A 15,412-nucleotide genomic window follows, 5' to 3' on the forward strand; every position below is an offset into this window, starting at 1 on the left:
ATTCTCTCACTCACACTGTGTGAGTGTGTGTGTCTCTCTCTTACTCACACTCTCTTTCTGTCTCCTTCTCTCTCTCTTACTCACACTCTCTTTCTGTCTCCTTCTCTCTCTCTTACTCACACTCTCTTTCTGTCTCCTTCTCTCTCTCTCTTACTCACACTCTCTTTCTGTCTCCTTCTCTCTCTCTTACTCACACTCTCTTTCTGTCTCCTTCTCTCTCTCTCACTCTGTATCTATTCACTCACTCTCTCTGCATTTTAGCTTGCTTATGTCTGCCATTAAGCGCACCCGACCGCCGGTTCCTCGCCACTCGAGCAAAAACTAAATATACATAGATATATAAAAATATATAGATTAATAGATATATACACCCCCTCTCTCTCTGTCGAGATATATATATATATCTGTCGAGAGAGATAGATATACATCAAATAGAGAGAGAGAAAGAGAGAGAGACACCGCTGTTGCATTTGCCCTCCTCACACACATTCCTGTTTTCTCTCACTCTACCTCCCTCTCTCTAATCCTTCTGTCTATCCCTCATCCTCACCCTCTCTCTCATTCGCATGCTCTCTTTCCTCACTCATGCTTATTACGTGACCATCGAACGACTTCCCTCACGCCGTCGTCATCGTTGTTGTTATTGTCGTTCAAGTCTTCCTGCTTTTTTCCTTCCTTTATTACTATTTCAAACTACTACTAATACTACTACTATTACCACCACCAGTATCTACAACATTATTATTGTTATTATCATTGCTATTATTCTCAGCGAGTCAGTGCCCGTCGTCTATATAAAACAGTATTGCTAAACACTTACATATGAGAATATATACACATACATGTATATATACACAAACACACAATCAGACATATACACACACAAATATACATGCGTTTTACAAACTCACATTGACTGACAGTCTTGACGTATAAAGCAGTGAATATTGAAAGCGTGATACACAGAGATATATATACACATACCAGGGAGAGAAAATACATACACAGACACACATACAAACGCACATACATACATACACACATACACACACATACCCAATTATACATACATACATACATACATACACAACCAATTAACGTTGTTGTCACTTGGATGTTGACGTAGAAAAAAAAAAACTGTCTTTTACCCTCTTTTGGATTACAAAACATTCGGTAAGTTACTTAACTTTATAACCCCCTTTTCTTGTCCTGTCTGACCCCGTCTCCCTTATTTATTTTTTTTGTTGTCCTACCTTTAACGTGTCGGGTTTCCTTTTTCATTTTTCTATTTGCCTTCATATCTGTGAAGTTTTCCTCTGCTTATTTCTTAGTATTTTATTCTTGTTTTCTCCGAGTTGCAGTTTGTACACACACATACACACACAACACACACACACACATACACACACATATATATATATAATATATATATATATATATATATATATATATATATATACACGGGCACCGTTCTATTAGCTTCTATTTTATTCCATATCATTTTGTTACCTCCAGAAGAAATGTTTATACACCAGCATATATGCATGTATATATATATATATATATATACATGCATATATGCTGGTGGTATAAACATGTATATATATATGATATATTGTGGGTGTATTATATACACACATGTAAGTAACAACGTATTCGTACTGTAAATATACATTTCATTCCAGCGCGTATTGTTTTGTGTAAGTACAACTTGTAAATGTGTAACACACACACACACACATATACACACATATATATATATACATATATACACGTATAGGTTTGACACATTTGTGCATCCGTGTAATTATATCACGAACTTATATATATATATATATATATATATATATATGCATTGTGTTTGCATGTGTGTAGGTATGTTAGTGTTCAGCAACAACCTTCAGTGTTTTTGTCTGGATACATTAGTCTTTAATCAACACCAATAATGGTGAGTTTTTTTGGTTTTTTAACTTAAGCATTAAGCTTCAGTTTTATTATGAGCGAAGGGTTGAGTAGTAACATTCATGCCCTTATTTCTAAATCTATGATCAACGTTTGATGAAAGCAAATTGTAATAATAATGATAATTAGACTCATGAAACCGGAGGTGTCAGATGAGGAGATACAAGATGTTGTGAAGTTCATGCCTTTTTCGAGAAATGTTTTGTGGTATTAGTATTATCGCAACGTGAAAGGAAATGGCTCGGTTACCAGGCTGGCTTTTATTTTATTTTTAAAGGCGGATGTCGGGGAGAAATGATATGTTAATAAATATAAAGAAAAGAGAAATGTGACGATGAATTTTGTCTTTATAAGTGTGATAGATTTAGTAATTAGTCAAAGATGATTATTATTATTAATGCAACTACTACCACTAATATTATTGTGACTAATCACAGTCAGCACTAAATACAGGCAAAAAGCTAGACCCGAGTTACTTAAAACGAAACCAACCCAACAGTGTATAAAGAACACCAACAACACTAGCACCAAATATAATTATTACTATACTACTACTATTATCATTGTGGATTGGTAGAATCGTTTGAGCTTTGGAATAAAATGCCTTGCAGTATTTGTTCCGGCTCCTTCCGTTCTGAGTTCAAATCCCGTTGAGGTCAACTTTGCCATTCGGTATCACAGGGTCGAGTAAATGAAGAGTCAGTCAAGTAATGGGATCGATGTAATCGATTAATCCCCTCCCCTTAAAATTGTTGGCCTTGTGTCAGAATTACAAAGTATTATTATTAAGGCGGCTAGATGGCAGAATCGATAGCACGCCGGACAAAATGCTTAGCGGCATCTCGTCCGTCTCTGCGTTCTGAGTTCAAATTCGGTTGAGGTCGACTTTGCCTTTCATCCTTTCGGGGTCGATATAACATTCACTAGTTGAATATTGGGGTCAATGTAATCGACTGAAACTCTCCCCTGAAATTACTGGCCTTGTACCAATATTTGAAACCGTTACTATTATTCCTACTATCACACGAACAAAAGCAGCATCAGAATCGAATTGAGAAAGTCAATTCTATACATACTAACATACTATAGATACTAACATACTATAGATACTAACAATGCCTTAAGTCGTTACTGGGAAAGGCATGGACGTTACTAACCATTCCCCTTCTAGCTAAAAATTCCCGACTTCTCGACGCACCGCAGGGCACCCACCATACTAAACTTCTTCACCGTTTAACTAACCTTAAAAAAAAAAAAAAGGAATCCATATGTGTTCATTCGACATACTAGAAATAGATGCTAAATGTCTCTCAGATTGCTTCAAACCATCTTTGATAACAGACATATAATATACGTTATGAATGTAAATAAAGAAGGGGCGATCATACTTGGAACGTCTTTGATCACATGTCTGCTTATCGTGGTTGACTTTAGGCAACAACATCATGATACTGAATTCCTACTGCTTTCGTTATTTTAGGTTTTGAGTTCAAATCCCCGCTGTAGTCAGCTTTTGCTTTTCATTCTTACTAACGAAGAGATGTTTCGGTAAGAATGTACCGGTTTAGATATTAACGTTTCATTTGATTTTGAAACCCTCTTCCATACGAATCGTTCTTGTGTTTAGTGAAAAGCATACTATTATTCCAAATAATTGTTTGTGTGACACGGGGGAGGGGTGCGTGCTTGTGCAGTTTCCAATCCGACCGGAAGACCACGACAACGACAGTACATTTGTATGTATGTGTATATATATGTATGTATGTATGTATATATATATATGTATGTGTATATATATGTATGTATGTGTATATATATGTATGTATGTGTATATATATATGTATGTGTATATATATATATGTATGTGTATATATATGTATATATATATATGTGTATGTGTATATATATGTATATATATATATGTGTATGTGTATATATGTGTATGTGTATATATATGTATGTGTATATATATGTATGTGTATATATATATATGTGTATATATATATGTGTATATATATATGTATGTGTATATATATATGTGTATATATATATGTGTGTGTATATATATATGTGTGTATATATATATATGTGTGTATATATATATGTGTGTATATATATATGTGTGTATATATATATGTGTGTATATATATATATATGTGTATATATATATGTGTGTATATATATATGTGTGTATATATATATGTGTATATATATATATATATATGTGTATATTATATATGTATGTGTATATATAATATGTGTATATATATATATATGTGTATGTGTATATATATATATGTATGTGTATATATATATATGTATGTGTATATATATGTATGTGTATATATATATGTATGTGTATATATATATATGTGTATATATATATATATATATATTTATATGTGTGTGTGTATAGTCATGTAATGTGGGGGCGAAACAAGCACAAAAAGGAAGTGATAGGGTTCACAAAATATTCTGGGGTTTCAAATCATTAAACATATGTCCCTTCTCTCTTCTTTCTTACGAAACCGGCTTTGTTTTTCGTCGAGGCAAAACACTAACGGTACGAGACCACTACTACAATACTAATTACTTCCTAGAACCAACCATAAGAAACCGTACGAGCACTATAGAGTTGTGATTTATTATTTTCACTTTTATTATTATTATTATTATGTGTTAATAGTAATAATACTTCTTCTGAAAGCAACAGAGCTGTGTTCTGTTTACGCTATTTCACTTCGGTGGTCTTTCGTAACCACCTGTTTGTGAACAGAAAGTAATCAAGTACCAGGTATGTACTATGGATAGATTCAATAGTTTTTAATGCCTGGTCCCCCCCCCCCCCAAAAAAAAGCATAACCTACATCATCATAATTAATAAATGAAGAACCCGATTTATTTATTTATTATTATTGGTTGAGCATCTGACTCCCAACTAAATGATTTCCAATATTTTCGTTTCGTAATTTCAAGTTCAAATCGTGTTGGGTTTCTCCCGAGATCGATATATGTAGTACCAGTGATATATTATTGAATAGAAGTGATAATTTTTTTATAATGTTGTACCAAGAGATTAACATTATTCTTTTTTGAGTTTCTAGTATAATTATACATATTTTTTTAACAGACACAAAGGTCAACGCGACCCGGTTTCGATTCCTAGTCGAAGCTAATTTACTTCACTAGTGATGATGCTAATACTTTCAAAGATATGAATGAAGATCTCAAAATCTCGTTCTCTTCTTGTATATCCAAGTCGTTGTGCTTATTCACTATTATTTAGCGTTACATTAAACGAACACAGAACTGAATTTTAAAAAACTATTTCGGTATACACCCTTAAATTTGTTAAATGTGTGTGTGTGTGGGGGGGGAGAATAAGAGAAGCGAATGGTTGTGATGTTCATGCTTTCCGATGAATGCGACTCAGTGTCATCCATCCATTCATTCATTCATTCATTCTTTCCTTCATTCCTCTGCGTAAGCGCGCGTCGGTGCATTTGTGTGTATATTGCGTGTGCTTGTGTTGCGAAAATGTGTGCGGTTTGCCGGGCTTCAAATTAAAAATAAGCTGACTACTGTTTTTCCATTTATGCACTACTGCTACTACTACTACTACTACTATAGTATTGTTCTACTATTGATGGCATTACTTAGCTTGCCTTTTATTATTATTCTTCTTCTTCTTCTCCTCTTAGTGATTATGGTAAATCGTGTTATTGGTCCGACTCTCTGAAGTCAACCAAGTCAGTCAGTCACTCACCAACTGATTGCTTGATGACAGTCAGTCTTTTGGCTTCGGTTTTGCTGGGTTTTTTTCTTCTTTTGTCTACTTGCATGTTCGCAGAATTATATTACATAGTTTACACACCAAACTTACCCAACATGTAGCATTTTCCCCTTCGGGAGATAAACGATCGTTTCAGCTTTCTGTCTCTCCTCTTTTCTCAGTTTAATTATATATATATATATTATATATATATATATATATGTATATATATGGAAAGCAAACCTAAAGTGCAGTTAGTAAATCAGTCACCGTCAATGAGAAAGAAATCATTTGATTGATATTTTCTGGATGTAAATTGCACCCTTTTCACTTTTGGTGTAGTAAATAAATATGAGCCAAACAAGAGAACCTCCAACGTGATCTCTCTATTTGCTTGAAGTAGCAGTCAAATCTCACTTAAATTGTATTCCCACTAACTTAAAACGTATACACTGTTTTTAAAGAGAGAGAGAGATCATAGATTTGTTTGATTAAGCTTGACCTGGGGCTAAACAAGTAAATACTAATTTAATGAATCGATTTATATCAACTTCCACCCCCATTAAGAAAAATTAACGTGTGTTTTGTTAAAAATCGTTTTGCTTCTGCCTCAGAGTAGTAAAGTTTAAGTTTGGCGAACCGATTCTACCATACGGTTTCGCTTCTCATTCGGATCTATGCTCTTCCTATGCTCTCAAGTTTATTTCAACTCTCTAATATATCTTGCTTCTTTCTCTGTAGATGATACAGGGGTCAGAGATCAGAACTGAATGTTGAGTTTAAAACAATTTTTGCTATGTAACTTGGTGACTTTTTTCATGTGTTCAACTTTCATTCAGTTCGGCTTATCCTCTCATCTTTCCCAGTCAATAGAATAATAGGGCATTACTAAAGTAGTACTAATTTATTTGGTTTGTTCTCTCGAAAACGTACCTTTTGCCTTGCAGAATTAGCTTTGAGCCCAGTCAAACAACAATAGCACTGTGGAGAGTATTACCATGGTTAGCACAGAGGTTGTAGTCATCGGTTAACAAAGATTGAGTCCCGGTTTCGATTCCGCATAGGAATAACTCCACGTATATTAGCTATTGGACGTCAGAATTTCTAATTTCTATTCAATAACTGAGCTCCATGTCTAATGTTTATTTTCGGTGTCTGTGGCGATTAACGCTATCGAATTAGTTATTGGTTAGTTCTCAGGTCAGCCCTAATTGAGCAAACCTATGATTAAGGTTTTTTTTTTTTTAGTATATATGGATGCTGTGTAAGGAACGTATCATTCAATAATGATAATTATTTTTGTAATACAAGGAAAGGTAGCTCAAATGTTATATAATTATATCAACTGTAGGAAAAATCCTTGAGGCAACCAAAAGGAATAATAAAATAGAGAAAAGTTTCCCTCCAATATAAAACGTCCGCTGGGGAAAAGAAAAGTATAGATAAATAACCCCACTTCATCACTCCTGGCTGCCATAACTCAGACCAAAGATTTCCAGACCATTTTACCATTGGAATATGTGATACTTACTTTGTTCAATGTGCTTTCCCTTTTCTAAGACGAAGGAAAGTGGGGTATAAATTTGAGTTGGGTTTTGCTACTGTTTCTAGCTAGTCTAGTAACAACATAGTGACTCCCATCGTAATCTATCTAGTGTTTAATTTTGGTGCCTTTTGTAGCAATTAAATCAATTTTTATTACTGTTACTACGACTCTTTATTATTACTACTAGATACAATGGTTAGCAGATGTTACCACTATCTCCCTCTTGGTTTGTTGAAATGACGACAATGATGAGATACAGTTTATAAACATTGCATTTAGAGCAACACGGCCTCGTTGCTTTCTTTTTGCATCGATTTCAAATCGATCTCTGACTTGCACAGTTTTCTTATTTATTTTTTCTTTCCATCATTCTTTTTTGTTTCTTCGTGTTTTCTCTGCATTTCTCCCGCTTCATTTGCATTCTTTTTGTTTTCGTCTTCATTTAGTGGGGCGGACGGGCGGGCGGTCTCTATCTCTCGGTCGGTCGGGTTCCCTTTCTGATCGGTCTCTCTATCATCCTCTTCCCCCGATCTCTCCATCTCTCTTGGTCTCATTGTCTAGCTGGTTCTTCCTTCTTCGTTGTTGTCTATCCATCTCTCTCTCTGCCACAATTTGTCTCATTCTCACAGTCTCTTTTCCTCCCATCTGTTGTTTCAATATTTCTCGTACCATCCATTCAATATATAATACTTTGCAACGAATCTTTCCATTCTCAGAGAACCCATACCCACTTTCTGCTTCTCTAACCGACGGTAGTTGGCAGGTTGCTTGTTTGCGAGATAGTTTGGGTAAATTGTATTGAACAGAGTGTGATCACATTATTTGCCATAGATGAGGCAAAGAAATAGCCAAGGGTTTTAATATTTCATTTCTTAGTAAATCACTTGTGTCCGCAGAGATTTCTTTGACTCTAGGAAATGAAACGAATATATATATATATATATATATTATATATATATATATATTTACATACATACATCAGTCGGTGACCAGTTTGCCAGTCATCTGGCAAAGTCAAGTCATGGGTGAATGTAGAGAAACGATTATGCATGTGTATTTATTCAGAACTGTTTACGAATGTGTCCTTTAGTAAATAACATGAAAGGGTGTGTCAGATTGGCAGAAGCATTAGAGTGTCACACACACACACACACAGACCCACGCACACACACACATATATATAAACCTTGCAGTATTTATTTGGTTTTGGTTCTTCACGTTCTGAGTTCTGTTACCGCCGGAGTTGATAAAATAAAGTGGTGGGGTCGATATAATCAATTTTACCCATCCACCATAAAATTCTTTGTGCCAATGTGGTTTGTTATGAGCTAACGAGAATGCATTTTCATTGTCGTTCGACCTACTATAAGTAGCAGCTAAAATCTCCCTCAAAATATATCCTCTCTGGAAAGGGAAATATTGGATACTGTAGTTCTAGATATGCAATGCTCAAAAGAAGGACGGAGTGGTCATGTTTGGAAGTATGTATGTATCAAAGAACAAGTGAAACTAAGGAATAGAGACCTTTTGTCCGTGGTTCCCTACCTTTTCTCTACCAGGGACGATCAACTTTTTTTTAATGAATTTTCTGGCGTTTAAAATGTCTTTCTACTCAATAAGCCGATCTTATTAAACTAATTAGTTTTCCTAGTTTATTTCTCATCTGAAAGATATATTAAATGAATAATTATATGTAATAGATTAATTATACATTTTACACTGCCGTATTTTAAAATTCTGAGCTCAGCTCACGGACCTCAGGTTGAATTTCACTGTTCGAAGCGGTTGCTCGATCTGCTACAAACAGCGACCAAATTTCCTTCAAGTCGCAATGATCTTAATTGAGGAAAGTTATATTTAATAATGTTATGCCCGATCATATTGATTCGGGTGTTGGGTACGCAAAAGAGCTGGATGATAAGAAACCTTCAAGCATTTTATAATTCCGTCAGGGGCTGCACTACGACTAAACAACCATCAAGAACTAAATCCATCGAGAAGAATATTTTGAAATATTTTTACTACCGTTGTTCTTTTTTTATTATTATTATTATCCTTACAGCGACCTTCTGTGTTACTTTATTAAAGGTTTCAGAGATGGCGTGTTTGGACTACCGACAAAAACTAATTCGATTGCCACTAAACGAAACCTGATCGAACAAACCTATTTCACTGAAGGGTACTCAAGAAGTGAACCATCACGTCTTGTTAGAGATATTCTAAGATTACGGTAGACTATGTATTTCTCTGTTATGAACCTGGCAAGCATTCAAGTCCGACAACGAAGTCTTAAAATAAAATGTTTATCCAAGTTAAGTCGTAGTAGCAAACGGTCGTTTATCTTCAGTGGTTTTGATTGGAATAACTTAGTTCCTCTCATCAAAATTGGTAATTATGTTCAGTAGCACTAATCACGTGATTATTCGGTTTAAATCACAATAAAAATATGTACATGTAGCGCTAAAATAATAGGTATGTTGCATATCAATCCTACTTAGCTAATTAATGCATTATACATACATACATACATACATATATATATATATATATATATATATATATAGTGGAAAAGCCATGTGGATGTACCTACAATAACTGAATTTAGAGGAGAGGAACTCTCAGATTCAAGACAAGAACGGAGTGACACCCGATCGTGGGAAAGGAAACTCGCTTGTCACATCGTAACAGATGTAACAACGTCATATCAATAGAGGAACTTAGACAAATCTTTTCGACAAAATAACAATTTAACTTGATGAAATAAATTGTTGGTACAGACAAAGTTTATGCAAAATTCATTCTGAAAATTTAAGCACATTGAATTCATTACGGCTAGAAATATTGGATCTTTTCGGTTTGAACGGCAGTTTTTAACATAATTTCTAGGTAACTAAAAAATTGTAAACTTCGTATATTGGTAGAATATGTTTATATTATTGAGAAAATTCTATAGTTTGTAAGATATTTGTTGTATTTTTTTCTTCAATTTCTGCAATTTCAACCAATTAGTGACGTCTATTGAGTTAAAAAGCATTCTGTGCCGTATGAATATGTCCCTCGTTTAAGAAACAGATTGGGTTTATTTACATTTGTGAAGAAAAAAAGATACCCTTCCCCCCACCCCTAACCCTAAAAGAGATTGAAATGCAATAGATCGATTCTAGGGTCATAATTATAGGTGACAATTTCATATGACACCGCTAGAAAAAACTGCCGTTCAAACCGAAAAGATCCGAAATATTGTGCAAGAGGGAACGAGCACTTAAAAAAAAAAAAAAAACTTGTCTAAATAAATATATTCCCGACAACTGAAGATAGTTGCTGAGAATCTACTGCCAGAATGCTGTTCGTTTTTCATTACTGAACGGGTGAGACCTGCGTACCTTCATATATTTTTTTGCATCAGGTTTTTTTTACTAGTAATTCATTCATTGTGATTAGAATTTTAAAATGTTATTTCTACCTTTGCTTCCATTCGCTACCCTCTTCAAATCTGATAATAAACTCTTGACTAGTTTATTATCATGTTTGTTACCTTCATAAATGTTGTGAGACAAGTTTTTGTCTGCATTGAATCTTTTAGCATGCTTTTTTTTTCTCCCACATAAATAATACTAGACTACCCGTGATTCATTTGGTCACCAATAGTTCCAGGTACCCGGAAAACTGCGTATCTAGCGAACCGGTGGTCCGATTTACATGAAACTTGTTTTATTTCATTAGTATTCACATTTCAGTGGTGTCTTACTTTCAAATCATTTCTCCTATTATGCGCCGTTCTGGCTATTTATAGAGGTACCCGAAAAAACAGCGTATCTTGGGTCCGATTTACGTGAAACTTGTCTTATTCCGTTTGTTTTCCCATTTCAGGCGCACCTTACTTTCAGAGTATTTTCCCATTATGCGCCAGTTTGGCTGTATTAAATTGCAGACAAGCACGCAAGTAAGCAATCACAGAGTTTTAGTAGTAGTAGCAGTATATATATATATATATATTCGAAACACGCTGGAGTTGAACTAGGGACAGCTGATGAAGGGGATTTTCCTTGTGTAGTTTGTCTTGTACTCTGTTTCTTTCGTTTAGGTCTGTTTCCACGTTTGTTTTTACGTTTTCGTTTCTCGTTGAGTTCTACGTCTATTTGTGGTGTCCTGTACTCACGTATATATATTTATATATGCATGTATATATACATGTAGATGTAGGTACGTACATATATGTATGTATGTATGCATATATTTTATTTATTACACTATATATATATATGTGTATATATGTACGTATATATATATATATATCGGGGACATGCCGCCTGGGTAGGCAAGGTACGCAGTGCCTGCCCTGAATGAAATAGATCGATAGTAGCATTTTCCTTTTATGGCAAAATATGCACTTAATTTAATAAAATTATGAAGGTTACTTTGATTATTACGCATAAAATGCAAAGTATTTTTTTTTTTTTTGTTGATTGGGGAGGCACAATTCGCCTCAGCCTTTCAATCTCTATATCAAAACCACGGATAGTACTGATGTAGTACATGTGCTGCATACATTCCTACAACAACGTTTTCTTTACGTGCTATAACGGCATAAAGTAAATCTGCCGCCAACTCAGTTGCGTGCCTGTGTTTCACTTATTTTGTTGTATCTTTTACTACATAAACGTCGCCAACTGCCTACCCTGAGTAATTACTCACGGCATGTGCCTGATATATGGTGATTTGGAGTTTTGGGGAAAAAATGATCTGTCAAAGGGCGTCTAAACTCAAGAGGGTCAACAGTCAGTGTCTATATGAATGTTTGTATTATTTCGATGTATATATCTATAAATGCACATGAAAGAAGGTTACTCTTACGCGAAACTTGCGGTGACTGAAGTCGTCCTTGCGCTCCTTTTATTTAAAAAAAAAATCAAACAAACAAAACTTGTCGCCAATTTGACGAACGGTTTCAAACATTTAGAGCAGGGGCTTTCCACGCATTTTTTTTTTTTTTATCTATGGACCCCTTTGATTACTATTTTATGCTGATGGACCTCCATAGCCATTCACTGTTTAAAGACTAGTTTTATAGAAACTTCTTTCAAAAATTCTTATTTTGCTTATCACACATTAACTTGTGTAGGTTGAACTGTGTAAGACGTTGGAGAAAGGAACCCTTTTGCAATACATACCATTACATACATCTAAAGCAAGCATTTTTCAAAGACCCTTAAAATATTATTGTGGATCCTCAATTTACTGTTTTGCTCGCGTGGATCCCCCCCAAATCTCGTATGGACACTCAAGGACTATATGGGCTCGGGTTGAGAACCACTGAAAGTAACACTCGTGTTGCATAAGGATTTCGCAGAATCTTTACAGCATCAGAACAATTATCGTGTTGTATTTCTTCTTATGTTCTTCATATTCTGAGTTCAAAGCTTACCGGGATTAGCTTTCATCCTTCTTGGGATTTCTGGGGCTTACCCCCCCCCCCCAGCCAAGTACCGAAGTAGAATGCAACAACTAAGCTACTCCTCTCTGAATTGCTGGAATTGAACATCCTAAATATTAATATGCCAACTTCTGTTTTTTTTTACGTACGAACCTGTGGTGTGTGTCACACTTACTTCAACGGAAGAGGTAAAAAGGTTGAAAGGAGAGGTACAAAGAAAAAGAGAAATAAAAGGTGTTAAGCAGAGGAAGTATAGTTGAAGTGAGTGGCAAAGCGAGTGAGTGGAAATGAGTGGTGACTGAAAGAAAGGTGGCGTTCCTTTTATTGTTTTTAAGTGTTTATCAGTATTTTCAGAGTAAACTGATGCATACATCGAAAGAAAAGTAGATACAAACATACATAGATATATAAACACATTGTTAAATTAAAAGCGGGAGAGTGGAGGGACAGAGAGGAAGTAAGACAGAGAGTGAGAGAAACAGTGAGTGATGACTGAGAGGAAGGTGGCGTTCTTTATTTTGTTTTTAAATGTTTATCAGTATTTTCAAAATAGATTGATAAACGCATTGAAAGAAAAGTAGATACATAGACACATTGTTAAATCGAAGACAAATAACTACAGCAAATATTGGATGTCACTTCCACTTTTTATTACCACACGAGGATAAAATTAACGTGCAACTGGTTGAGTACTCCACAGACATGCATACCATTAATGTAGTTCTCACACAGAATGTGACAAGGCTGGCCCCTTTAAAATACGGGCACTACTCATTTTTGCCAGTTGAGCAGACAGCAGCAAGGTGAAATAGAGTGCTTTGCTCAAGAACACAGCGCGCCGCTGGGAATCGTACTCCTAACCTTACGATTGTGGGCTCACGCACCTTTACTCTCTTGACCGTAGAGAAAAAGAGTGAAACGACAAGGAACGGAAAGCCTCAGTCATTTAAAATGACAATTAGACTGAAACACGATCGATTTTTTTCTAGCTCCTTAATAATGAAGATGTTTGGGTTTTCATTCTGGGAGTTCTAGAAGGATTGAGTATTAGTTCTCTCTTCTTTCCCCCACCCCCAGTACTTATTCGCCTTGTTTGATAGTTCTTTATGTCTTTTAGTCGGGGGAAAAGACCATGTGTTTTTTCTAGGCACGTTTAATGCTTTTCTCTACAAACAAGCCCCCCTCCTTTTTTTCTTCATACAAAAACTAATGCAACTCAGAAAAATGGGTGGGGGAGAAAAGTTGCCAACAGGTGGCTACACGAAATTCACCTTTATACTTTATAGTGTCTTCTAAAGCCTTGGTAGACGGAAACTGAAAGAAGCCCGTCGTATATATATATATCTTAGCGGTTCGGCAGAAGTGACCGATAGAAAAAGCACCAGGCTTACAATGAATAAGTCCAGGGTTAGATTTCTTCAAAAGGCCGGTACCACTAAATCAATTATGTTTACGTAACTGAGATATTTTGTTTACATTATTTACATTCAACGGATATTTGTTCTCCCTGGGTATTTTTCGATGTTATCACTGCTTGGAATCGAACTCGGAATCTTGGGATTAGTAGGCCGCGCTCTTAACCACTACGCCATATACTCGCAATTATGGAGTGAATTTTAGGGCTTATAAATCTAATATTTTTCTATCCTTCCTTAATACCGGTTCCCATAATACTACTAATAATAATAATAACAACAATAATAATAACATCGAAAAATACCTTAGGAATGAGAACCCAGGTTCGAAATTTCCCTACTACACCTGAAGAAGGCTGGAGGGTATATCAGCCAAAACGTTGTGTTAACAACAAATAAGATGAGGACAAATATCCGTCGAATGTAAATAATGTAAATAATTACTCATCTCTTAAATATAGAACTGAGATATTTTGGCTGGATTATATAGTTATCGGTTTTATACTTTCTGTATTCTGTGTCACAATATAGAAAGATTTCTCACGGCACCAGCACACAATTTACAGATGCTTACATATTTTTATATTTTCCGTGAAGTTTTCACGGGTCTAGCTAGTCATCCCTCGCGATATCGCGGTTTATTATTTAAGTTTTCGTCGATTCCTCTGTGTTGTTTTGCTTTTATAATAAAATAAATATATACAAATTGTAAAATTAAAAAAAAAAAGTACAGTACAGGTTTTGGAACGTAACACCTGCAATAGTCGAGGGATTACGGTATTTGACGAGTTATTTGATTTTGATTTGTTTCAGTCGTTCTGACTGTGGCCATGTTGGACCACCGCCTTTAGTCGAATATATATATATATATACACACACACGATATATGTATATATATATATATATATATATATATATAATTAATCAATATAGGGTGGCAAAGAAAAATTTTGTAGAATTTTTTTGCCACCAGCGCCTAGTGGGAAAAAATTAAATAGTCATAGACCATTTTAAGTTCAACATCAACAATCAAGGACGGCCATAATAGGCCATTCACCCACTAGAAATAACTGCCAAGCTTCAACCGCAAATAAAAATTAATTCCGTAAACAGGAGAAAATTTAAAAAACATTTACCCTGTAATTTCTTATACGATGCACCGTTCATCTGCTGTTTAATGGTAAACTAACTTGATTAAATTAAATCAGGCCAATCTTCCATAGGCCCTCAGATTCTTCAGTAAGAAATAGCCACAAGTCGGAACATATTTTCACGAGGCATTT

The 15,412-nt window shown here is 35.1% G+C and overlaps 1 protein-coding gene across 4 annotated transcripts in view; it reads left to right on the plus strand.

The window, feature by feature from the left end:
- The first annotated feature begins 472 nt into the window (after positions 1 to 472).
- Positions 473 to 15,412, plus strand: part of LOC115216731 (N-acetylated-alpha-linked acidic dipeptidase 2) — a 1,056,093-nt gene continuing 1,041,153 nt past the window's right edge. For 2 of the 4 annotated variants that reach the window (XM_029786272.2, XM_029786273.2), the window contains exon 1: positions 473 to 1,173. The gene's annotated coding sequence lies outside the window, so the exon portion shown is untranslated. The remainder of the gene's footprint in view (positions 1,174 to 15,412) is intronic. The other 2 variants (XM_029786274.2, XM_029786275.2) reach the window with 1 other exon arrangement.

The sequence above is a fragment of the Octopus sinensis genome, linkage group LG10 (genome assembly GCF_006345805.1).
Source record: "Octopus sinensis linkage group LG10, ASM634580v1, whole genome shotgun sequence".
Taxonomy (NCBI): Eukaryota; Metazoa; Mollusca; class Cephalopoda; order Octopoda; family Octopodidae; genus Octopus; species Octopus sinensis.